Raw genomic sequence first — 24,883 nt, 5'->3', positions numbered from 1 at the left:
TTCGTTGCATCCTAGACAAGAAGCTGTACAAATTCAAACTTACTAGGGAATGTTTGGAGAGAAAAATTGGGAAATAGAGTACTTGAATCTTGTCTTACATATATTCTACTGACAAATAAGTAAGATAAAAATTGTTCTATTTAGCAATAGCTTTGAGAATTTATGTCATACATGGGCAGCACATTCGCATAGAAATATGTATTATTGTTGCAATATTGGTAAAGCATTATAAAAGGAAGTCCTTGTAGAATCATGGCTCAGGCCTGCTAATTTGGCTAAGCAGAAAAGGACTATGGGAAAACAAGTTACAGAACCATGACGTATTCACACCGTGGTGTATGGCGGTTGGTTGAACTATGTTAGGATTTAAAACTCTGTGACTGATAAAGGCCTAACTGCTTCAAAAGGCTGGGTTTTTGGAACAAAGCGGCTCTCCTTTGCACCTGCCTGGGGACTCTGTGTCACTCTACAGACACTCACCTCACATATTATGTTTTGAAAATAACAATAAATAGAAACTTTCCTATTAATAAATCCTTCCTTAATATGCATCTTTGTAGGTGAGTTTAAGATTTTCTAGAGTTTTGGTTATAGTGATTACTTAAGTTGCATGGTCTTAACCCTCAAGAAAAAAAGTCATAACACTTTTCATTTGAACAGGTTTACACAAATAAATGTGTGCATTAAATCAATTCTGTAACAAATAATATTACTACTGTTTTATTAGTTTCATTTTTTAAAGTAGCTGGATGTTCTCTAGTAGCTATGGTGTATGCAGAAAAGATTTAGGGCAGAGATCAGAGTTCCTCTGCCTTACATATAAAGACAGAAATCCAGAAAGAACAACCTTTGTCTATTTGTCTACAATTACAGAATTTATATAAGAGTAGACGTGTCTCCTTGGTGGTCTTCAAATAATTTTTTTTTTTTTTCTGGCCACTTGACTGGTAAAAACTCCCCTGTAAGACATAATGTAATAAAAAAGAAACCTGTGAAGTCTGAATAAGAGACAGTAGACACTGCAGGTGTGTTCAGTATCTACAGTTGAATGAACAATTGTTCTCTGAAACTATTTCTCTCTCTTTCTTGAACAGGGAGCTGAGGGCGATGCAGTCACCTAAGTTAGGGCAAAAGAGTTTCACTTCTGTGAAAGCAGGATGCCAATAAGTATTGTGGTTTGGAGGGTGCATCTGTTGGAGCATGCTGATCCAGTGTGATAGAGAAATAAATGGTTGGGTTTTTTTTCACTGGTTGGAGAATGAAAGGTTTGATGCTGCAGGTGCCAAGGCTTGGATGAGTATGAATGGAGCTTTTCACCTCACATGACTACCATGTCACCTTCTTCGGGTGCGCTGAGCATTTGCTCTGAGGTGTTGAGCAACCTCAAACCTCATTAAAGTCATTGGATAGAGCCCTGAGCTATCTCATGAGATGAAGTTGCACTATTTATACTCTGAGAACATATGTATACTGTACTATTAGTGCTAATATTTTTGTCAGAACACTTTCTTAAAGCAAAATGTGAGAACATTTGTGGGCAGTAATCACAAAACAGGGTTGACAGCTCCTTCCTTCTCTTACTCAGTCACAAACATTTTTCCTTTCAACAGATTATGAAATGTAAATGGAACTGGTCATTTTCAGAACCTAGTGTTACTTTATTGATAATACATGAACACCAAAAATGAGCTGACAAGGCTGTTGCCGAGTAGACCTGATAATTGTAGGGTGTCTGCAGCCCTACCTTGAATTGAAAGAGGAGTTACACAGCCTGACAGTAATACCTGTAAGTGGGAAGTGCAGACTGCATTTGCAAAAGTTCATAAAAGACAAGGGGACTAAGCCCATCTCTTCCATTTCCGCCAGATTTGCAGTTACATGTCAAATTTTATTTTACCAATAGCCTTCCATATTGTGGAAGTCTATCCCTGTCTGAAAATCCAAGACCTCTCCTCTTGGCTGAAAACTGCAGGAAAAGCCCTCTTTCCATGAACATCATGGTTCATACCGCCCTGGTAGTAAGCTGTGGGATCTCAGGCAAGAAACAGTACTGAAAATTAGCAATTCAAAACGCGAAATTGAAGGAAGGAAAAATAATGTCACCAAATTGTTTTGTACCCCAGGAAATGGCTTGCTCAGATACTCTCATGGAGTTGTTTATTGTGCTTGATCATCAATGAATCATCATCAAGTCCAGGCTGCCTGCATCTCGGTTTTGACAAAAGCTCCCAGCAGTAACTTCTGCCTGCTCTCCCTCACACCTCTGTCGTCACTACAGAGCGTGGGATAATAATAACAAAAAAAAAGATAAATCAGAAAGCCGAAACAAATCCTACCTGATGAATCATTATAGTGAGGAAGGTTTGTGTAATTTCAGACTCACACTTTCATTCAGAATCACATATTATCTATTATTGTAGTTAATTGTAATAAATGCATAACAAAACCTGACGCAAGCATCCATCTGAGCAAGTACGATCTGGACCGGTTTAATGGCAGGGTGTTCCTCAAAGAGTTCCTCTTCTCAACTTAAACACAGTTTGTTCTGTTAGGAATGAAAGAAATTCACCTCTATAACATTCTTTACCCTCTAACAATGATTATGAGCAGCAAATAAAACACATCAAGTGCAAAGGCCTGTCCTTTTATTTTTGCAATTATTAAGCACTTTTGCAAAGACTAATGCATCTGGAATTTTGTAAGCTATATATATATATGATCTGTAGGCAGTTCTTGATATAGTTGTGATCTATCCTTCTCTCCATGTTTTGTTCAGGGTAAGTAAAGAAAAACTCTAATGTCTGCTAGCTCAGTAATGGCAACGAATACAAACTACCTTCCAAACTGGGGATCAGCATAAGACAGAAAAAGATGCTCAGTCTGTAAGCCAAGACTTGTACAATAAGGTGTGAATACAAATGCACTCCTTTGCTGCAACTGTACATATTTATGCCAGGAAGAAGCAAGGACATCAGAAAATCAAGGAGACAGTAAGAAAACACCGCAAATATGTAAACAGGGATGGAGTGGCAGAACTTGCTGTTCTGCCTGAACAAGGCTCCAGATAAGACTACCACTGGAGTCTGTTGTCAGATGACTTTGAGAAAGATACCCGCTTCAGAATGAGTAAGAGACAAAGTCGGAGATCAGAACAGGGTTAGGACACCTGAGGTGTTGCTTGCACCAGCATAATGGGACATAACAATGTCCTCAAGACAAAGTTCAGATAGTTAGGCAACATTAAAAATGGGGGAAAAGGATTTGGAAAGCAGGCTAAACTACAAAAATCAGAGGTGTTTATGATATGGACAGAAGAGGATTCAGGATCAAGAGCAGTCCAGGGAAGCAAGGACAGGAGTCACTTTCAGCTCCAATTAAAGCTAATTGGAAATCTTTCAACAGACACCCAAGCACTGAACTTAGATCCCCTTTTTATATGACTGTGAGTTCTGTGCTGCTCACCACAGCATTAGGGGGCACTTAAACACCCTTACTTGTGTGAGTAAAAGAGCCACTCTGGGGGCGTGGTTGTGTGCAGGCTTGGCATTATGAGTGAGCAGCCCAGTATGGTCACTCATTTCATAACTTACTGCATTCAGAGAAACAAGATATGTCTATATTCTCTGCATACAAATAGGTCAGGATCAAACACCACTTGACTCTATCATGTTCTTAAGGAATAGCCCATACATTTCCAAATATTGGCTAACCACTGGCACTAAAACAAATGTGTAATAACATGTTTAATTTTAACCACATGAATAGTGCTGTTGAATGTAGGTATTTGTACGCATTCCTGGAAGCCTAGGCATTGAAAGAGCTAATCACACACTAAATTATCTCCAGTGTGTGGGAAATAGATTTTCAGAAGACATTTAAGTATAGATAAAATAACTATTTTTTAATGTTAGTCTGAAAAAATCCTATTTTCTTTAAAATGTTGACATCTGCGTTAATTTACTTAGATTGCAATTAACTCTAGCAGCTAAGAGTTTATTTACAAATTGTGTAAAACTGATCAGTTAAATGGCTGATCTTTTCCCAAGGAAAAAACTCAACCACTTTCTGTAAACGAAATCAATAATTATACCCAATCTAAAACATGTAAAATGTTTATGAGCTAGTGAGCAAGATACTTGCTAAAAGACTGGAAGACTCACACAAAAGAAGAGTTTTAACTAATTCTCAGTCCAACTAACCGACATTAAAAATAAGTAACACCCCTTCACCTCACCAAATTTTGATGGTGTTCTTAGGGAAGACAAATCTTAAAATTTTAGAGAAAATCTCAATGAAAATATTCTTAGTAAATTAATCTTACTCAGATCCACAATTTAAAAAGCATGTGTACATTGGAAGTCTTGTTAAATGTCTGAGGGTTTTTCTGTTAATCTTGATTGGTTTCACTTTTTGTGAAATTATGATTTATGAACTGGATTGGAAAGAGATATAGCTGAATATCATCTTAATTTTTTATGGTCACACAGTACAGAACATCCTAGATGTTCCCTTTCAGTATCATAGTGAGGGAATTGCTCACCACTTGATGTGTCTTGGGTACTGCTTGATGAGCTGTTATACCTCAGGGCCTTTTTAGTACCTAAGTTAGTTTCCAGTGAAAACATGGAATTTCCAAAAGCTATTTCTCTACAGTGTTAACCATACTAAAATACATGCCAAATTGTTTACTGAATGTTACAGTGGTTTATGTGTATTAGTTTTCAATATTTTCAGTGTTTCTATTTGACTGGGGGGAAAAAAGGAGAAAGAATGTTTATGTTTTTTCCCCTAGTGCTTTCACTAGGCACTATGTAAAGTAAGGAACCAATGGGGAAGACAATTTTTCTTTTTCAATGTGGTTTCCAAAACCGTTTGTGGCCCTCCCAAAAATTACTTTTCTAATGACCTGTGTGAGAAACATGCAAGCTTCTTCCATTCAAAAATCCAGTAATTATTGCAAGTTAGAGTATATATGAAGGGCATTGTAGCATTCATAGTCAGCAGACACCAGTTCACAATGTGGCAGAGATGAAGTTCCAAGGAGGATGTGTGTCTCCTTTCAGGGATAAAAATCTTTTAAAGATTTCAGCACCCCATCTCAAGTTTTATAAATTAAGCTTGTAATGCAGGCACAGCACATTCTTTTGTCACCCCCATGACTTTCAGTAAATGTTTGTAATAACTCAGAAAGACAGTGATAACATAGGGAATGCTACATTTGAATGAAGAACTGCACATATTCACTCTAGCAAGTCAGTCAAGCCTATAAATCTTTTTTTGGTCTGTAGGATTAGAAGTAGATAATGAGGAAATGAAACAGCATGAGTAGATAAAGCAAAAGCAAGATAAAGACTGTTGAATATAACTACCAAGCACTGCCACTTCATTGTATTTATTAGCACCAAGTGGAAAAAAGTGGGGCAAGCACAGCAGTAACCAAAACATGGAGTTGTTTCAGAGACGCCTGTTATTTTCCAGTAGAAATTCAGGAATTCTCAATATAGCATTAGACCAGTGACTAGTCTTTTAAAATCTTATTATAATGCTAATGTTTCCTTTGAGTAGACAGAGGGCAAGAGTACATAACGAAGAAAAAAACAGTGCTCTGTGATTTCATTAGCCAGTCTGGGCTTGGATCTGTCTTATGGCACTCCATGACTTAACAACCATGGCCTAACTCCATGACTTAACATCCAGCAGTACCACTGAAACTGATTTCCAAACTAAAACACAAACCAAAACAAACTAATGAGATTCCTCTCCAAGTTGAAACATACTCAGACAGTTCTATTTCTAGTTTTGAGAAGTGAGATTTATTTTGAGGGTCACAGAAATCACTGCTTACCAGTTGAGTTATCATCTGTTTTATTCCTTGAGCAATAAATGACATTCAGGCCCAAATTCCAAACCTCTTTTCTTTTTAGCAGCTTTACCTTTTTCTGGCTTAACTAGTTCTTCACCAGTCTTGGCGACAGCAATTTTAAACACTTATTTCAGAAAAGCACATCTGGAAGAAATACAATCTGGAAAGCATAAACACAAGCAATCTCAAAAAAAAAAAAAAAACCCAAAAAAAAAAAAAAAAAAACAAAAAAAAAAACAAAAAAAAAACCCACAAAACAAAAAAAAAAAACAAAAAAAACCCCAAACCCCAAAACCCCTCAACAAACAAACAGAAAACCAACAAAACCCCCCACAACAAACAAAAAAACCCCCGCCTTCCCCCCAAAACCCCCACCCAATCCAACCCCCCCCTCCCCAATTAAAATGCAGCATGAAACTTCCAAAGACATTAGGTGGAAGATAGTGTGGGGGTTGTTTTGGTGGTGGGTTTTGTGTGCGGTGTATTTTATTTTATTTTATTTTATTTTATTTTATTTTATTTTATTTTATTTTATTTTATTTTATTTTATTTTCCCCTGTGATTGCTTTGATATCCAAGAACTAAACTACCGACCGTTCCTTGGAAGGGGAAAAGTAAAAGGTGATACTTTCTTCCCTGAGTAATGAAGAGATCTATCAAAAAATTTAGATTAGAAATAAATGTGGCTAAGACTGATTCCACTGACTAAACTGCTTTATATTCTGTACAAAGCCGCATTAAGAAAAGACAATTCTGGGGACTCTTGATCGCTGCCGGAGAGACTCGGTGTGCATTCGGAAAGGTGGGCTAGTTGAAGGTACCAAGAAATACTGAGACTGATAAGAAGACCATGAGAGGATAGCAGCGCTAGAATACTCATGCCGGGCCGTGACAGCCCAAGGGACCAGAATCGCATCCACAGCCTGTAACACCTCCTTTCCCCCGCTGGCGAAAGCCGGGGCCCGGTGGAAGCAGCGCGGGTGCCGTCCCAGACGCGTGTCCTCGCTCCAGCCCTCGGGGCCCCGCTGCCTCACCGCCGTCCCTGGGCCGGCAGGGCGGGCAGGTGTGTCCTCCCCCCCGAGGGCTGACAGGGGCCACCAGCGGGAAGGGCGGCGGAATAACCCCGGGCTCCGCCGCCAGCCGGTCCCTGGGCGGGCCCGGGCGGCCGGAGCCCCTCGGGCCGGGAGCCCCGAGCGCCGCCCGGGCTCGCTTCGCCCTGCGCCCGCTCGGCGCCGTCCCCGGCGGCGGCGCTGCGAGCCCCGGCCCGCCGGGCCCCCAGCGGCCGCGGCGGGGAGCGCCGCAGCCCGGCCGCCTCCCCCGCCTCCCCCCGCGCCGCGCCGAGCCGAGCCGGCCGCTATTTTTAGCAAATCCTCCCCGCGTCGCCACGGGCGGCGATCGCAGCGCGCAGCCCCGCGCCAGCTGCCGCCGCCCCGCCCGCCCGCCGCGCACGGCACAGGCTCGCCCCGCCGGCGCGATGGACACCTGATCGCCGCCTAATCGCCACCTGATCGCCGCCTCATCGCCACCTAATCGTCGCCGGGGCCGCCGCCGCCGCAACTTTTCCTCCCCGCGCCGCGCCGCCGCTTCCCCCGTCGCTCCGGTGGAAGATGGCAGTTGGGGGAAGCGCTGGAAGTTGCAGCCCGCGAGCGAAGAGATAAGGCGGAGGAGCGGGAAGGTGAGTGGCACCGGCCGGCTGCCCCTCCGCTCCACCCGCCCCGCCCGGCTGCGGCGGGCAGAGAATGCGGGGCCGGCCGGTCCCGCCGCCCGGACGCTGTGCTCGACCTGCCGGGGCGGTATTTCTGGGACCTTCGGGAAGGTTTCGGGAAGTTGGACCGTGTAAGGGCTGACAGGGTGGCGGGGGAGGGACGACACAGCCGCCCTTGGCAAGTTTTACTTCGCGGGAGCGCGAGTGGAAGAGCGGTTCCCCGAGCGCTTGCCGTGCCGGGCGTCTCTGGGTCCGGGGGATCCTCTGCCAGCCCCGCGTCCTGCGGAGCCGCGGCCGAGTCGCGGGTGCCGGCCGGAGAACGGCTGCCGGAGCTCAGCGGGCGCTGCCAGCTCCTCGCGGTCGGCCGGGAGCGCGGAGCTCCGGAGGGAGCCGGGGGAGCTGCCCAGCGGGGCCCGAACTGCTGGGGGACACCGGGTTGCGCCGTCCTCGGGCACCGCTGCCGGGCCGGTGTCGGACTGCCCGGAGCAGGAGGCAGCCGGAGGGCGGCGGCGTCCCGTCCCGTCCCGTCCCGTCCCGTCCCGTCCCGTCCCGTCCCGTCCCATCCCATCCCGTCCCGTTACGTTCCCCTGCCGGGTGGGTGGGTGGATGGACAGAATTCTGTATAATTGTATTTACGGTGTGTACATCCCGGCCGGCAGCTTCCCGGTTAGCAGCGCAGGTCATGAGGAAGGTAGTTTCCAGCAAAGGTACAGTTGCTTTGACTCATCTAAAATGTCTGAGTTTTTATATGAAATGGAACATAATAGCAATCAGTAACCATTCGTGCTTATCACTCTTGTAGAAGAAAACAGGTATTACTCGTAATGCACAGCATGCGTATTCATCTTTGAATCTACCCCGAGCCCACAGCAGTTTATGTTTTTAAGTGCTCTGAAGAGGTTCTAAACCCACTGTTACACATCGAGAGAATTTAGGTGTAGACAAATATTTTAAACAAGCCGATCTTTGAAAAAGAGCTAGTGGGGTGAATTGTGGAGACCTTTTGACATACAAAAATGCATGAATGTGCTTTTTTGATGCAAAAGCTGTTGAGATTCTCTGTCACGAACAGCACAGAACAAGCGCTGACACAGAAACCGTGGAATTTTAAACATTTGTCTTTCAACATTGTCAGCTTTAGTTCCTTGACATTTTGTTTTCTGTGACAGAAGAATAGTTTTGTGACAGTTAGTCAGGATTTAATTTGTAGTCTCACAAAGGCCTGTAGCTGTGATGAGAACTCATGAACAAAAACCAGGAGGTATTTCACATTAAGGTTTCTCAAATGTCCTGTCCTACTCGAATGTCTTGTCCTACTCCCATCTTCTCTCCCTGCACACCTAGCTCCGCAACAGCATCCCTGTATCTTTTGAAGTTATCTTGTTGCTGAGTGTCTCTAAATTTTCTCTCATGTCCAATACATTTCTATATCAGTGGCTCCAGCCCATATATGTTTTTTAGCAGGAACACCTACTTTGTTCAGAAAGAGATGCCAGCTTGTTCTGTCATAACACCAAAGCAGTCTTGGAAGGCAATTCCATCCCTTCATACACTTAAGTTGCATTGTTATTTGTGTAAAATAGCTATTCTCAACTGTGTAGAACTTTCTACCATGAATGTTGCAAATAATATGCTATTTTAACACCTCTTTTTCATTGTCATGGCAAAGATGTGATCCAAAACATTGGGAGTAAACATGTCATGGCTCCAGAGAAAAGCTGCAGTCAGTCATGTTTATGTACCACTGGTGCCAGTTTCTTCATATAAATATTGAAATAGCTGTCTTTTAAACAAAAATCTCATTGCCAGTTCAGAATTCCAAAAAAGAGAAAAAACATGCCATTATACTTCTTGGTGACCAACTGGATGCAAACACAGCACCATAGTTAAGCCTACCCAAAGCACTGGTCTGAGGGTCAGATTCTTCTGTAAGGCTGTGTGAATGAATGAATACACCCAAATGTTTTTGAATCTGACTTTAAAATATTAGTTTTGAAACAGTAGTGTTTGGTTTTCTGTTGAATTGCTTTTCCACAAATGAAGCTTGGTCTACACAACTAAATGAGAGCAGTAATTTGTAAGCTGCTGTGTACCTTCAGTTCACCAGCATCTTCCTGAGCCCAGAGCAGTTAAAAAAAAAAGTGAAATAGTGTCTTCACTGCTGGAAGTCAGTACATGCTTCATTTAGAGCAGTTGTTCCTATTAGAACTTATTTCTGTGGAAGAAAAAGAGACAATACTATGATTAAGTGGCATATGTATTTTCTAACTTCTTGATGAAAATAACATTGAAAAGAGATTCAGTTATAAAAATGATACACTTTCTAAAAAGCATGTAAAATGGAAAATAATTTTCAGTTCTTCATCTCTCTACCTGAAATAGGCCCATAGAAATTACTGTTAAAAATATTACTGAAATTATATATAAAATTTAAGTTGACCTGTTCTGAAAATGATACGAATCCTGATATGAGTTACAATGAATACTGACAGAACCTAAATGTAGTTGCAGAAGTTAGTTTCTTAGTATTCAACTAGTGCTTAGCAGGCGAAATGTAGCTTTGAAAGTCATCAAATCCTGTTGTGAATGAACAACTATAACCAATGAAAACTGACGTAAGATTTGGGATGTAGTCTAACCATCTCCAAATTGGTAAATTAAGCACATATTTAACAGAGTGCATGTACTATTGTTATTTTACATTCATCAGTACTCAGACTAGCTAATTTAAAGCTACTTAGGGTACGTGTGTTCAAACTGCAGTAGAAAGTACTTGTGGCTTGCAGCTACTCATAGCTGAACCATTTAGCTGAGAGAGCTTAGTACCTCACAGGAGTGAGGCTTCTTCCCTTTTACAAAAGAGTTCTGAGCCAGATTTGTTGAGGACTGTATGCTGTGTCCTATAAGCATGCCGTTTACATGAACTTTCCATATAAATTCAAATTAAAGGAATGAATATTCATCAGAGTTTTCCAGTGCCCTCAAAAGTAAGAAAATGTTAAGTTGCTGCAATTAAGTAGAAGGTACACAATACATCTGTTGAGTTAAATTAAAGATAGCTTTCATGTAAAGCCAGAATGTTAGGCTATTCTATGACAAAACATATTTGTCATGCTTCAAACATTACTTCATTCAGTAATGATTTCCAGATAAATAGACAGAGAATGTTGCATTGCTGAATCACTTAAGGTTATATTGTTTGTTGAAAGTGGTAGATGAGTAAGGCATTTTAGAGCTAACATTACTTTACCATTTTCTCCTTTTGGTTTTGAGTTTTTAAATTCGGATGATCATACATGACCAAAGAATTTTTTCCTTTCTTGATGTAACTTACTTGAAATGAATACGTTATGTTGTGAACATCAGTGTGTGCTGGGTTATACTGTTCTAGTGTTGAATTTATTGTTACGACTTTAATAATAAATTACAAAGTTCATTTGTGCTGCTAATCTATTCCTTCATCTTCAAGCAGCTAAGAAATTACAGTGAAATGCTGCTTAACTACTGCTCAAAACTAATGTGTCAATACTTTGAGGCCAGCTTAGAACTTTCCTGTAAGGACATACCCACACTTCTCCATATTTCTCAATTTTTTGTACAGTATGTAGTTGTATAACTTTCTGCCAAAAAAGTTTGTCAATGCAAAAAGTTAACATAAGTTCAAAAAAAGATTTGGACAAATTCCTAGATTAGAAAGAAAATAAAAAATCAAAGGCTAGAAAGCAGAGATGTAATGCTTCTGAATCAGAATGTCACTGACCAACAAATGTTGTAGAGGTTTCAGAGTATTTCAAGAAGGTACCATTCACATGGTTGCATTGCACTTCCTCACTTTTCCTTATGCATTTGCTGTTGGTCATCTGGGGAAAAGGTGTTGGATTCTGAAGAGGTCTTTGGTTTGGTTAGATTTTACTCTTCATGCATTCTTACCCAATCAAGGCGGACAAGGTGATATGCAAATTAGACATTCCTTTATGGGGAAAAGTAATTGAAAACTTTTGTTACACAACCTTCAAGCAGATGAATTAATTAGTATTAATTCAATGATGCTGATTTTGAGATAAGAAGATAATAGGAAGCAAATATTTGTTCTTATTTTCCAGTAATTTATTGTTCATGGTATTTTTCAATATAATGTTAACATTGGTCATTCACAAATCATGATACATTGTTAAGTTTGTTTATGATGTGTAGCACTATCAGGATAGTTTGTTTGAAATCTATTGCATAACTGTGAACTATTTTTGTTTAAGAAAATAAAATGCTTTTCAGTAAAGGTAGCTCAGAAGAGCTTGTAAGAAGATGACTCCTTAGAGTATGTCTTTATTCGTCCCTAGTTTCTCAGTTTTGGAGTTGAAGACGATGAATTCTGTAGCTCTTCCTTTGATTTCTGCTCTGAGATGCTCAGTCTTTTAGTTAATTTCTGTTGGAGATACAGAGTGCTCCTTCTCTAGAATGGGTGACTGTCAGTCTTGGGGCTTTATTCAGACTTGAGTCTGGTTTTGCAGTTTAGTCTGAACATGCATGAGCCTCCATTGTCATGGTCACTGAGTCCAGCTTTTGTTTCCATGCTCTTTTACCCTGCAAGAGAGGTGAAGACCTGGTCTAAAGAGTATTTTGAAAAGGTGATTTCCAATACACAAGAGAAATCTTGTGTGCATGCAGGATAGGTGAAGACTTGAGCCTGAACTTATTCATAAAGGAAGGGGTGCTGCACAGTGCCTTTGGTGCCTCAACCTTTTGCAGTGCCAAGGATCTTCCATTTGCAGCTGCCTTTGCAATGCAGCTCTGTCACCTTTCACCAAAGCTTCTAAGGCAGTGTTTGCCTTCCCGTGCTCATGCTCTTGGTCTCATACTGTTATTCTCATGGCCTTGTACCTCCACACTGTGCTACTGCTGTTATGTCAGGGAGGTAATTGACATTGCTGCAGGAGTCAAGCCTTTTCACCAGCCTTTTCTTGCACTGTTGTTTTGCAGCTTTTAGTTTGCATTAGGAGGATAGGAGGAAGACAAGTATTTGCCCAGCATTCCCCAATAATATATGCAAAACTTAACAGCCAGTTAGTTTGCAACTCCAGCAACTCTGATCAAAAACTACTTCATTCAGGGCTGATGGCATCATAAGGGGGGGACAGGCACTAGGGAATTTAAACAGATCATGCAGAAATTTACGTGATTTCTATGGGAAAAGTAGTATGGTGCATCACCTGATGCGCTGGAGAGGACACTTGGGAGAGGGTGCTTAATGGGGAAAACCTTGCAGTTCTCTTCTTGACTAGCCACTGGAGCTTTCCCTTTCCCCTTTCCTTTTTCCTTTTGCTTTTCCAGTTACCTTTCCACCTTTTTTATGTTTTTATCTCCCTTTTATCTCCCCCCCCGCCCCCCAGCCATCTTTTTCCTCTAAAGAAACTTTTATTGTTGGCTTTGATGATTGTCACCAGCTATAAATTCTGCAAGTAAATCAGAAGGGGCCATAGAGATGTTTAAATACTTGTAACAAGAAGTTTAGGTACGTATGCAAATAGGTTGGTACATGGTCAATTTTCAATTATGTAAATAGAAATTTTCTGATAACTTTCCTTCTTTTACTTCTTGGTCAAAGAGAAATTATAGATTTGTGAGTATTTATTTAGTCAGTCTGAATTTTCTCTTCTGGTTTATTTTCATGTGAGAATATCTCTATTCCACCAGATATCTCTGGGTCCTTCTCCATATCCTTTTCAGTCTGAAATTAGATTTTTTTGGTAAATGAGCTCAGAATAATAGTCTGTGTCCACAGAAATCACTTTATTGTGTTGCCCAAGGGTTATAATACTCCATCTCCTTTTTTAAAAAGCTTCAGTGTTGTGCCCTAGGTTGTATTAAGCTCAATCTAAAAGTTTAATTTCCTGTTACTTTTTGTAATGCTCATGATTACACTAAGTCACAGAAGCTGGAAGGGACCTGTTGGTCAAAAGAGAGTCAACATCGAATTTATACCATGTTGTTTAGGGGTTTGTTCAATTCTGCCTGGAAAAGATCCAAAGAAAGTGATTCCACAACTTCTCTGAATAATCATACCCAATACTTAGTTATCCTGATAGCACTTTTTCTTCTTTATCTTGAGTAATAGCCTCCCAATTTCAATTAATGAGTATTTTCTCTGGTTTTTGTGCCATGCATGCCTCTGAAGAGCCTGGATCTATCTTTTTGGTAAAACTTCTCATAGGCACTGACAGGCTGGTGTTAAGTCCCTGCTAAGGCTGCCTCATTTTCAGGATGAACAGGTCCAGCTCTCAGCTTTTAGCACGGTAAGTCCTCCAGCCCCCTCACCTACTTTGACAGACTCTGGATAACTTCAACAGACTCCAAGTAATTTCATTCAGTTATTTCGAACACCAAGATGCAATATTCCAGATGAAGTCTAGTGCTTGAGTAAAGTGGAAACATGAAACTTCATATTGGTAAATCTACCAAATAGTAAATATTCACCAAATTCTGTCAATCCAGGAATGAGGCATTAGGCAGAACTTTACTGTCTTGTAACCATCAAATTAATTCAAGCTATTGTATACTTTTAAGAATTTGTTATTGCAGCTTACATGAAAACAAAGTTAATTTGATATTTCTACTCAGGAAAGTTCTTATTACTGTTGAGCAGAGTGTAACAAAGAAGAATAAAATCTTTTAGGGGTGCTAGCTCTCCTATTTCAAACATATTAGTCTCTTATGAAGACCGTGAATGAAGAAACCACCTAAGACAATATACAACTGCTCTCAATATATCCAGGTTGCTTACTCTGAGTCCCTTGGAAGACTGTGAAGTGTTTACATTTATTCTGTGCCATCACATACACCTTGTCTTCCACTCCATCTGGCTATACGCTTTCACCTTCCTCCAAAAAAAAGAAATTCTGTTATGAAAATTAAATATTAAATATTTATATGGTTAAATTACTATCCTTTGAACAGCTGGAACAAGAGTTCAAGGCTTCCTTTGACTGGAAAGTGACATTATTAAGTTGATATTTTGGTCAAGAGGGTTACTTCAGAAAAAAGTGAAAAAAGGTACAGGTTTAATGTGATTAATGAGTGTGTAACCCTAGGTTTTTGCAGCATTTTAGTGAGATACATATGACTGGATGAGTATCAGCCTATTAATGTGATGAAACTTCCTTTAGAACTTCTGAGAGCTGATCAACCATTCTTCTTCTTTGTGCTAATATATGTCATTTATACTGATCCAGATTATGAAGAAAATGCAGATTTCCAAAGAAGGTGATAGGAAATGGCATCTTCTAAAAATTTGCTGAGGATGACACTCATATTAACAGTATTAGGACCTTGATTGAAGAGGTCAAAGATTTTACTTATCTGTGAGGAGTTTTGCAATTGACTATAATGAGATCAGGATGTCACCTTTGCACGTGAAATTTTCACCGCATTGATGGGCTGTTTGTTGTTTGTTGTTGAAACAGGTCAGATTAGAGGAGAGCTGGTGAAAGCCCTGTTCAAGGTTCAGATCTACTGAAGACATGCACAGAAGACTGTAGTATATTCATTTCATTCCCAGCCAGAACAGAAATGGCATGGAGCATGGAATCTGGGATTGGAACTAGCAGCAGTTCTTTAATTCATCAGGGCAAACCATAGAAGCTGATTCAATATAGACAGGCAGTCAAAGCAGTGGAGGAGCTAGAAAAGTGTATAAAAGATAATTCCTGATTATTCTTTCCTGCCATCTTTTGCAAATTACCTTTAAATAAATTTAGCAGGTTTTGGCATGCACTGTGAGTACATTTTCCCTACACCAAACTGTCTGCATGCTTCTATTCCCTCCGTCACTAGTTTTCCTTAGTGATTCCTAAATATAAGTTTGTAGCTTCTTCAGCGTACTCTGATTGCATGCAAACAGAGCGTGCTGGTATGCGTAGGAGATTTTTCTGGGTGTCTGGCAAATGAAATCCTTTTTCTTTAGGCCACAGGGTAGCAACTGAGCTGCTTCCACAATTTCACTGCAATTTTTCTGGGGAGTCTATATACAATGCCTGTGAGAAATCTGGAAGGGCTGATTGACTTTGTAGTAACAAACTGAGTGTCATTTCTCACACAGCTTCACATTTACTTATCCTCAGAATGGTCATCCATACTTTTGGGGAGAGTTGCTGGGATGATGGTTGCCTGTGAAGTCTGTATGCATCGTTTTTCCTCACTCTTTATTTCTTTGGAGTGTTTGTATGGCTGTCTTTGCAAAAAGAGACTCAGCTGGGAGAGACAGCAGGAGACACAACTCAGAGCCTTTTTCAGTTGACATTTGGACCATAATTTAGGTTTTATGCATAGAAATGTCAGCTCAAAAGACGCTTCTGTGTAGATAATGAAGCAACATAATAAATCCATTATCATGTCAAGAGAAAAATATATGGATTCTTTTTTTTCAGTGATTTCAGTCAAAGTATTTCAGGAGAGAGAATGAAAAAAAGCGTGCTCTTTTTTTTTAATTTTTAATTTTATTTTAAGTTCATAAATATAATCAAAACAAATTAAAAGCAGTCCACATTTAAAAAGTGCTTCAAATTCTGCTTACTCTGATTGAGGGTGATTATCTTGCATGAAACTGATTAACTATGTGATATGTAACCTAAAGTATTTTTCTTAAAACATCTTAGGTTTGCCTCATCTCTAGGTTCCCATTAGTGTGTTATGTATATGGTCATTTTATATTTCTCACATCTGTGAAAGATAACACCATAGAGCTTCCTGCTCCAAGTATCTTGAAATCAATATGATGAAAACAATCTGTCATTTATGGTACGTAGTTATATTCCAGAGTGAATAGAAAATGCATAGATAGGCAAGGCCAGAGCTGGAGTCTAACATGTATCTTTTTTGTTCATATTTGGGTTTTAAGTCCAACATTATAACAGGATGTGGACTATGTGCTAAGCACACATAAAGCAAAGCAAAGACAATTATTTTTCACCCTTAGAGCAGTTACTGTACATCAGTGCAATGATCTGTCAGATTTTCATATGTTGTCCTCTTGTCTACAGATTATTCCCAGTAATGTTGCTGCTTCAGTTAGGCAAAGGAATAATTAACTATACTTAAAGGATCTGATCTTAGAGGAACTGTTATTGCTGACACATAGCAAGGTAAACAAAATGAAAATCTGGCTTGCGTCAGGTTGAAAATGTGTTAGCTATTGACTCAGTCTAATTATACTGAATTAAATCTAATTGCATATCATCATCCAGTCCCCAGAATTTTAATAGCAGTTGAATTCTCGTAAAGTCATAAGGGTGATTTAAAAAAGAAAAATAATGTAAATTCCATGGAACTTTCTTTGTAAAATTTAAATTTCTGGAAAAAACTAACACTGCTTAAAGAAAATAACTGTTTTTGTGGGAAGTTTTTGTCAGAAACCACTAATAAATATAGGGGAATAACATGAATAATAAATGTATACCTCAAGGTTTTTCACCTGTTTCATTTTATTATCTATTTCAATAATTTATTATGTCATACTAAACTGGAGAAGTTTCATAATTTGTTATCCAAGAAGGTATGACTACCAATATTTCTGTTTTAAAAGATGACTGCTACTGCTGAATTTTCTATATCTACCCTGGTTTAGACTATTGTTGTCTATGGCATTACTAGAAGTAGAAATGTAGATACAATTTTTATGTACTACTACATAAAGAAACAATCCTCTCTGAATGAGGATTTTATTTGGTTCTGACCATTTGGCTGCTGTCAATTGTTTAAAGTGAAAGTAGTGCTGTAATGCATATGGGCAGACATAGCTGTTGGTACTTGAAACCAGTTATGTTTCATTTTGCATCAGACATTAAAATTTGTATTGATTAGGCAATAAAACCAGTGCTGCTAGAAGAAATAAAGAGTAGGTTAAGCAAGAAAAACAAAAAAATCTCTTTTCAATTTGCAACTGATGAGGAGACTCTTTAGTTTAGTAACTAGAATGTTTTTCAATGCTGTGGTTCTCATTTCCTAATAGTAATAAATTGGAATTCTGTCTTTTCACTTTACGTTGATTTTTCTTTTGCAATGCATCTGAAAATGCCTATTTTATCACAGTTCTGCAAAAAAGGAGGAGAAATAAAAATTGCAAGTGAGGATAAAGCAAGTAAAATCTTAATGATTTCAATGGAAGAATTTCTGGGAAGCAAGTGGAAGCTTTGGACTTCAGAGGTTAACAGAGGCAATTGGATTAGGCAGGTTCATCCTGGCTGATGGCAGCTAGAAATCACTGTCTCTAATAGAGAAGTATATCTGGAGAGAAATGGGAGGTGAATATGTAATCAAAGAACTATCTCCATCCTGCCTGTTATACCAACACCTTTGGTACCATAGAAGAAAAAATCCCTTTCACATAGCTATGAGATGTATCATGAGCGAGAAAAAATATGGAAAGATCTAATAAAGACAGTCTCAAAGCAAAAAATAAAGAACCCAAACAAACAAACAAACAAACAAAAAAAACTTGCAACAAAAAAACCACCAAACTTTTTTGTTGTTTGAATATCCATATGCCAACTGTGCTGGAAATGTATACAATATACAGACTTGAATAATGTATGCTTGGATAGACAATTAATCAAATAATAGCGAAGCCTGATTGTTGCTTTTTTTCTGAAGGCCCACTCTATTTTGGTGTTGAGTCCCTGATTAGAAGGAACCATCTTTCATGTTCCAATGGAAATAGAGCAGTTTTAATACTATAATAGAATTTATTCACTGTTGAGTGCATAATTCCTGGAACAAGAAAGCATCAACAGGAGAGCCCTCCATCCTGTGTAAGGTTGTAAAATCTGCCATTTTGTTATAGAATGGAGTGTGTTTTCCCTTTTTTTCTTATTGCTGGCCCACAGAAGGTAATTGCAGCTTTTGTGTATAAGCATTGGAGACAGTTTGGGTAACTGAATTGAATAACTGAAGTAAAGAAGCAAAAAGAAATAAGGCACATTCAACATTTCACTTTTTCCAATAGTAAGTTAGAGAGAAGCTGTCCCTCCCCTATAAGAGAGAGCTAAGTTCTTCATTCATCTCTACAATAATTTGTAATGCAGTCAATTTCAATTTCGATCAGTTTCAGCAGCATGTTTCATTCAGAAAGAATGTTTGTATCTTATTCAGATTTCAGTAACCCTCTCGTTACTCTGTCCTGTGGGCATAAATTCTGGTTAGATAAAGTAGAGTACTGTGATTGTGTTTGACACACAGAATTCTATGCATGATTGTTCATAAAGACTGGGATTCATTTTTCTGCATGGAGAAATGTTAGATGCCACTCTAAAATTATGAATCTGAGTTTATTTATGAGGAAATTGCTCTTGATTGTAGCACGAAGTTCCAGTGTGTACAACTCTACATCTTCTAGATGCTCAGGCCTACATCCCAAGCTATGATATCTTCCTGTAGGCTCACCTAGACGGCTAAGCATTTTTAAGCATGTAGGGTGCTGGCTATATTGTCTAGCAATCCAATTAATTTTCTACTTATTTTCTTCTTCTGAATACTGCATTGCACCATATGCTGTGGAGAAGGGCAATGCAAGGTATCTGTGTACATAGCCTCTTCTCAAACCCAGCATAAAAAAATCTGGTTAAAATAGTGATGGGAGAACCAGTGCCCAGAGAACACCGCTGGCTGTTATGTTGGCCTGGTGACTATGAAGCCATGGGTAATCAGGATGGTATTGCCTATACTCAATAAGGGGGGAACACTGAGCCGATATTGACACAGTCTGTGCTGTTACAAGACCCTCCAATGCATGCTGGGGCTTCCTTTTGCGAGTGGGGATGTTCTTCCTTACATTTTTTCCCGCAGTTTTTTCCTACTCCTTATGGCAGCCTGAGTTCCCGTCGATCTCACAGCTCTGAACAGAAAGTCCTCTACCAACCACAGACAGCCAGCATGGACAATTCAGGGCTTTCCTCTTGCTGCCCTGAATGATGCAGTATTTTGGATTACATGTGTGTTGGTGATTCAGAGTCAAGAGGTACAAAGGCAGAAGGAAAAAATACAAGCTCTTCTTTTCATGAGACAAGTGCTTGGGTGCTATGCTTGGCACCCAAATCACAAAAACCTGCTAGATAAGTGGATTCTTCTCAGTTGCAAAACATACACCAACCACCATTCAGCCTGCAACATCTAGTGCTTCTTGTGTAATTTTTATGGAAGTCCAGCTACAGGACAGGCAAATGTCTTTTTGTAGCTAACCTTTGATGGCAGGAAGGAGATGACAACTAAAGAAACCCTGTCTTGACAGACTGAAAACAGTGAAGCTTGAGCAGCATCCTGCCATTGCTCAGCATGCAAGTGATTACTAGCTCACAGCACACAATTCTGGGACAAGCCAAGTATAAAACTTGGAGATAATGAGAGGCAGGAATGCCTTCTCAAATGTCTTTTGTACTTGGTGCTCCATCCTTCACCTTTTATTGGTGAAGGATGCTTAAGCCGCATGAGTATGTGTTCCTAGCATGGACAGTCAGCAGTTTTGGCCAGATGCTGCCCATGTTACACATTCAAAACCAGCTTAGATTTCCTATTTATTCCTTGGGTCTCTCTTTCTCCAGATCAATAACTTCCCACATGAGTCTGATCCTTTTCCTGCTCATGACCAGGAGAATAGTATAAGCAATGTCTGAGGTGTTTAAAATATGGGGAAGTGAGCAGGAGTTTAGAGACAGTAATTGGGATTTTTGGCTTTGCAGACTGTGAAGGACGCACTGGATAGGAGACCTAGAGAGAAAAATAATTTAAAGCAACTTAGCAATTCTCCATGTTTATTGTGTTTATTTCTAGACTGAACTGAATAAATGGCTTGAGACACTCAAGTTCCCTCCTTCATCCTGGAGTGGACACTTGAAATGAACAGTTGTGTGCTCATCTTTTACGATGCTGCTTCACTTGATAATCTATCCCAGTCATAGCCAGGAGAGAGCTGACACAGCAACACCAGAAGTGGGACAGTTGTGTTTGGCCTGAAATCAAACCTGGATGTCCTGCAGTGTAAGAAGTTTTCTGGTTTTTCCTTTCTTAAGTAGCTAAGCATCTACTGAGTAACAGACAGCGGTTTGAGTGGAGAACAAGAATGTTGGGAGAGCTGGAGTCTCTAGAGCTGTACTCAGGAGGTCATGGTGGTTAGTTGCCTATCTTGCATTGTGGAATAAGATTCCTCTTATCTTGCAGTTGGGAGAAGCTTGGGTCTTCTCTTCCTTTTGGATGCAGTTGGTATGATAGGTCTGAATTCCCCTAATTCTCAGGGCTGGCAACTGGACAGTATATGTAGCCTGTCACATCAGGCTGTTTATTCTGCTGAGTCAGATTAAGTTACTTGTACATGTATCTAGCCTAAAATTTTGACATCTCTGAGATGATTTTCATGTAAGAGCAAGTTTGGGTGTGATAAGTGGAAATGGACTATTCTGACTTCTTCAGGTGTCAACTTCCATGTTTTTATTTCTTGATCAGGTTCTCTAGAAAATATCTAAAAGAACATGTGTCCTCTATGCAGAACATATATATCTTTGTCCTTCAATTTCCTTTTTGCCCAACTGGTAAAAATTAGTAGAAACTTGATTAGACACAAACTTAATCTACTTCTTCCTTAGTATCTTAGGGGAAATCAGTTAGATCCAGGAAACTTGTCTGATGGCTCTGTGAATTTGTTTCTAGGCTGTGCCTCTGGTATGGGTCTGGAAGAAGGTCCTGAAGCAGAAAGAGGTTATCTGAAAGTAATTCTGGTGCTTCTCTGAAGGTGACCCTAGGATACAGTATTAGGGTTTGTGGCAGCCTCTCCATGTTCTTCATGGAAGGGGCAGGTGTTTCATGAAGTGCTCACAATTTTTGCATACTGAACTTTTATAAACTTCAGTGTAGAATGTTTCTTTCTCCTGGAACACCTGACATTATTCATGATCCTGATGTATGACCATAAAATCTTACCGTTAGCAGAATTACAAATCCACATGTGGCCTTCCAAATGTGGTCACATATGGCTCCCAGACCTCCTGTCGCTATACAATCTGCAGTATCCTGACTTGTGCCAAGGGATTTCCTTTAGAAATGAAATTGCTGTTTGTCTCATTTTCATACACAACCTTTGGCAGAGGCTTTCTAAGGGGAAGGTGAAGAACGATGGCTCGGCAATGTGGCAACAAACTTTTAAAATATTGTTCCTTGAATGTGTTTTCTACAAAGTTGCCTTTTAAGTGATATCTATTTCTTCTTGAATTGAACATTTGAGAAATTAGGAGAACACAAAAAATTCAGTGAAGAACTTGATAGTATCACTGCTGCTTCTCTGTAGCTCTAAGGGGGTGTACACTGCTGTCTTGAAGGGATCACTTCTTTTCTTTGTTCAGAGTGATCATAACAAGTAATCCTTTCTCCTGTGACATTTATGGATCCCTTCTGTCAGCTGTTCAGATTTGATACACCATCAAATGTTGATATGCAGGTTACAATATGAAAAAAGACAACAATTTAGCCTCTAAAAATGGCATAGATAAGTGACTGCACAAAGCTTTTTGGGGTTAAGTCAGACATGCATCAAAATAAATTAAGACTCTTCTTCACTGTTTTCTTAGATTTATAAGAGAAAATTCACCTATGTTTGCTAGGAAATTAACAGTAAGCATATAACCAGATTAAAAAGAAAAGTGCTGCTTTACCTCTTTCCTCCAAGTGAACTTTTAATTTTCTGGATGAATGCTTTTTCCAAAATACAACTTTTGTGTTTCAAATTCCTCTTTCTAACTAGCTGTTTTAGAAAGTATCTTTCTCCCAACCCATTTCTCTTTTGTGCTGTGTACTTTCTTGAATGGATTGTAAAAGAACTCATACTGTGGTCACTGTTCCCTAGAGCAATTTCCACGGCATTTTGCCTTTATATCACACTTGTTTCTCTGATGAGTTGTTGCACCAAGCAGAATTACTTTTTCAGTATTTGTGGCCTAAATACTTACAGAGATTTTACTTTTCTTCGTGGGTGCTCCACAAAGCCATGAAGATTTTTTTCCCCTCAGAATTAGTAAACCCACTATTTTCTGTAAAACTGTTTAGATATCTACAGTTTTGAATACTGTACCTTTTTAACTTGATTTACAAAGTCACAGATTTATAAAATGGCTATGGTTAGAAGGGACCTTAAAGATCACGTCTTCCAACCCCCCTGCCATGGGCAGGGACTCCTTCCACTAGACCAGGTTGCTCAGAGCCCCATCCAACTTAGCCTTGAACACTTACAGGGCTGGGGCATTCACAGCTTCTCTGGGCAACCTGTTCCAGTGCCTCACCACCCTCACAGTAAAGAATTTCTTCTTTATATCTAATGCAAACCTACAGTCTTTCAGTTTGAACCCATTCCCTGTTGTTCTGTCACTACATGTTCTTGGGAAAAGTCCCTCTCCATCTTTCTTATAGGCTCCCTTCAGGCCCTGGAAGGTCACAATTAGGTTACCCTGAACCCTTCTCTTCTCCAGGCTGAACAATCCCAATTCTCCCAGACTTTCCTTATAAGAGATGTCTTCCATCCTTCTAATGATTTTCTTGGCCCTCTTCTGGACTCATTCCAAGAGCAATGTCCTCCTTGTGCTGAGCATCCCAGAACTGAATGCAGGATTCCAGTGTTTCAGGTGGGATCTCATGAGAGTGGAATAAAGGGGCAGAATCACCTCCACTGACCTGCTAGCAATACTTCTTTGGGTTGATTTCATGGGCTTTTAAACTGAACTTCCTTCTTTCTAAGATACATGTCATACCTATTAAAAATTAAATTAACGTAATTGAAAGTAACAGTCTCAGTAGTAAAGTATGCCTAGAACTGTGTGCAGCAAAGCCACTTTTTAAAATAAAAATTTTAAGCTGTTATTTATAAAAGCATGTGGTGAAAAGCATCTTATGAGAAGGATTAAATACATTATTATGATACATACATGCAATATTTTTGAATACTATATATTTGTTCATATGTACAGTATGTATGGAACTTAATTTCTTCTCTGCACAATCTATGTTCATGTATTTACACATTCATCTTAAATGCTCACATAGAGGAAAGGTGTCATAACCTAGCATCAGCAAATGGTATGCAGTAAGCAAGTTAATGTCAGTAACTAAATTTCTTATATGCAATGAGTTGATGTTATCAGAAATAAATGTGTCTGTTAAATCTAGGCATATACTTTGAAATTTGATTCTTTAAAATTTCAGTTTCGTAATTTAGATCTCAGTTCTGCTCAGCCTACACTGAAGTAACACAAAGCCAAACTAAAGGCTGGTGCCTTTCAAAGTACCCGTGGCAGATACTAGACTTCAGCTCTCTGTAGAAGTAGAACTGTACCTGCCTAAATTTAAAGATGCTTACCCTGCTGTTTTTGATCTTTTCCTGTCAGTTTGATTATAGTGGTATTCTTTGAAGACTTACTCAGTGACTTTTTTTTTTTTTTTTTTTTTTTTTTTTTTTTTTTTTTTTTAATATAGAGAGATTAAATGCATTTTTCTGTAATAATCTTGGTAGAAAGTGAGTGGTCTAGCTCAAAGCAAAGATTGCACAGTTTGAGAATTTTATCTGTGTCTTCAAACTACAAAGACCTGTTGAAGAGAACAATGATGACACATATCTAGATGGGAAGCTCTTAGATTTACTTTTTGGATTTCAGTTTTCTTTTATGCTTTTTCTTTAAGTGATAAATACGACTCATGTGAGATGAAGGAGCCCTGTTAATATTCGGATGTTGCAGCAACAGTGGAAATACAGTAGTCAATGAAAAAAACATGCATGAGGCAAGGCAAATCTTAACATTTAGTGGCAGAAATAGGCAATGTTGAAGTGAGAGGAGTTTTTAAAATCAGAATAATGGATTGGCACCTAAGAAGTACATCTAAAGGGGACCATCTTTGTTATATTATTAGCAAATAAAAAGATGGACGGATATCTGAAAATTCATTACAGGAAACAAAATTATGTGAATATACAGATTTAATCCTTTGCCATAGAGGGACAAGATAGGTTGACATAAATAACCAGGCAAAATGTTATTACAGTTGAAACAAATTAGAGAAGCCCAGGTAGAAAGTGGTGCTGGATGAATGCCTGGGATACTCAACAGTTAGGATACATATCATCTGTGAATGGAAATGTGCCAGTAAAGAGAGGAATTAGGGGAGGTTGTTAAAGCATGACCTGAGGAGCAAAAATATTAAAATTAATTGATTGTGTATAACACTCTAGTTCTTTCACATTTTGAGAAAGTGGAGCTGTAGCTTTAGAAGCCACTTTTTCAGGATGAAGGTTTTACTCA

General features: G+C 39.4%; 1 protein-coding gene across 4 annotated transcripts in view; it reads left to right on the top strand.

Annotated features, from left to right (window-relative positions):
• Positions 1–7,317: 7,317 nt before the first annotated feature.
• Positions 7,318–24,883, top strand: part of HDAC9 (histone deacetylase 9) — a 466,388-nt gene continuing 448,822 nt past the window's right edge. For 2 of the 4 annotated variants that reach the window (XM_040084792.2, XM_040084020.2), the window contains exon 1: positions 7,339–7,538. The gene's annotated coding sequence lies outside the window, so the exon portion shown is untranslated. Of the gene's footprint in view, positions 7,539–24,883 lie in introns of all 4 variants that reach the window. The other 2 variants (XM_040085289.2, XM_040085210.1) reach the window with 2 other exon arrangements.

Source organism: Hirundo rustica, chromosome 1 (assembly GCF_015227805.2).
Source record: "Hirundo rustica isolate bHirRus1 chromosome 1, bHirRus1.pri.v3, whole genome shotgun sequence".
Taxonomy (NCBI): Eukaryota; Metazoa; Chordata; class Aves; order Passeriformes; family Hirundinidae; genus Hirundo; species Hirundo rustica.
Note: the sequence above shows the minus strand (reverse complement) of the source record. Positions and strands in the feature narration are given on the sequence as shown.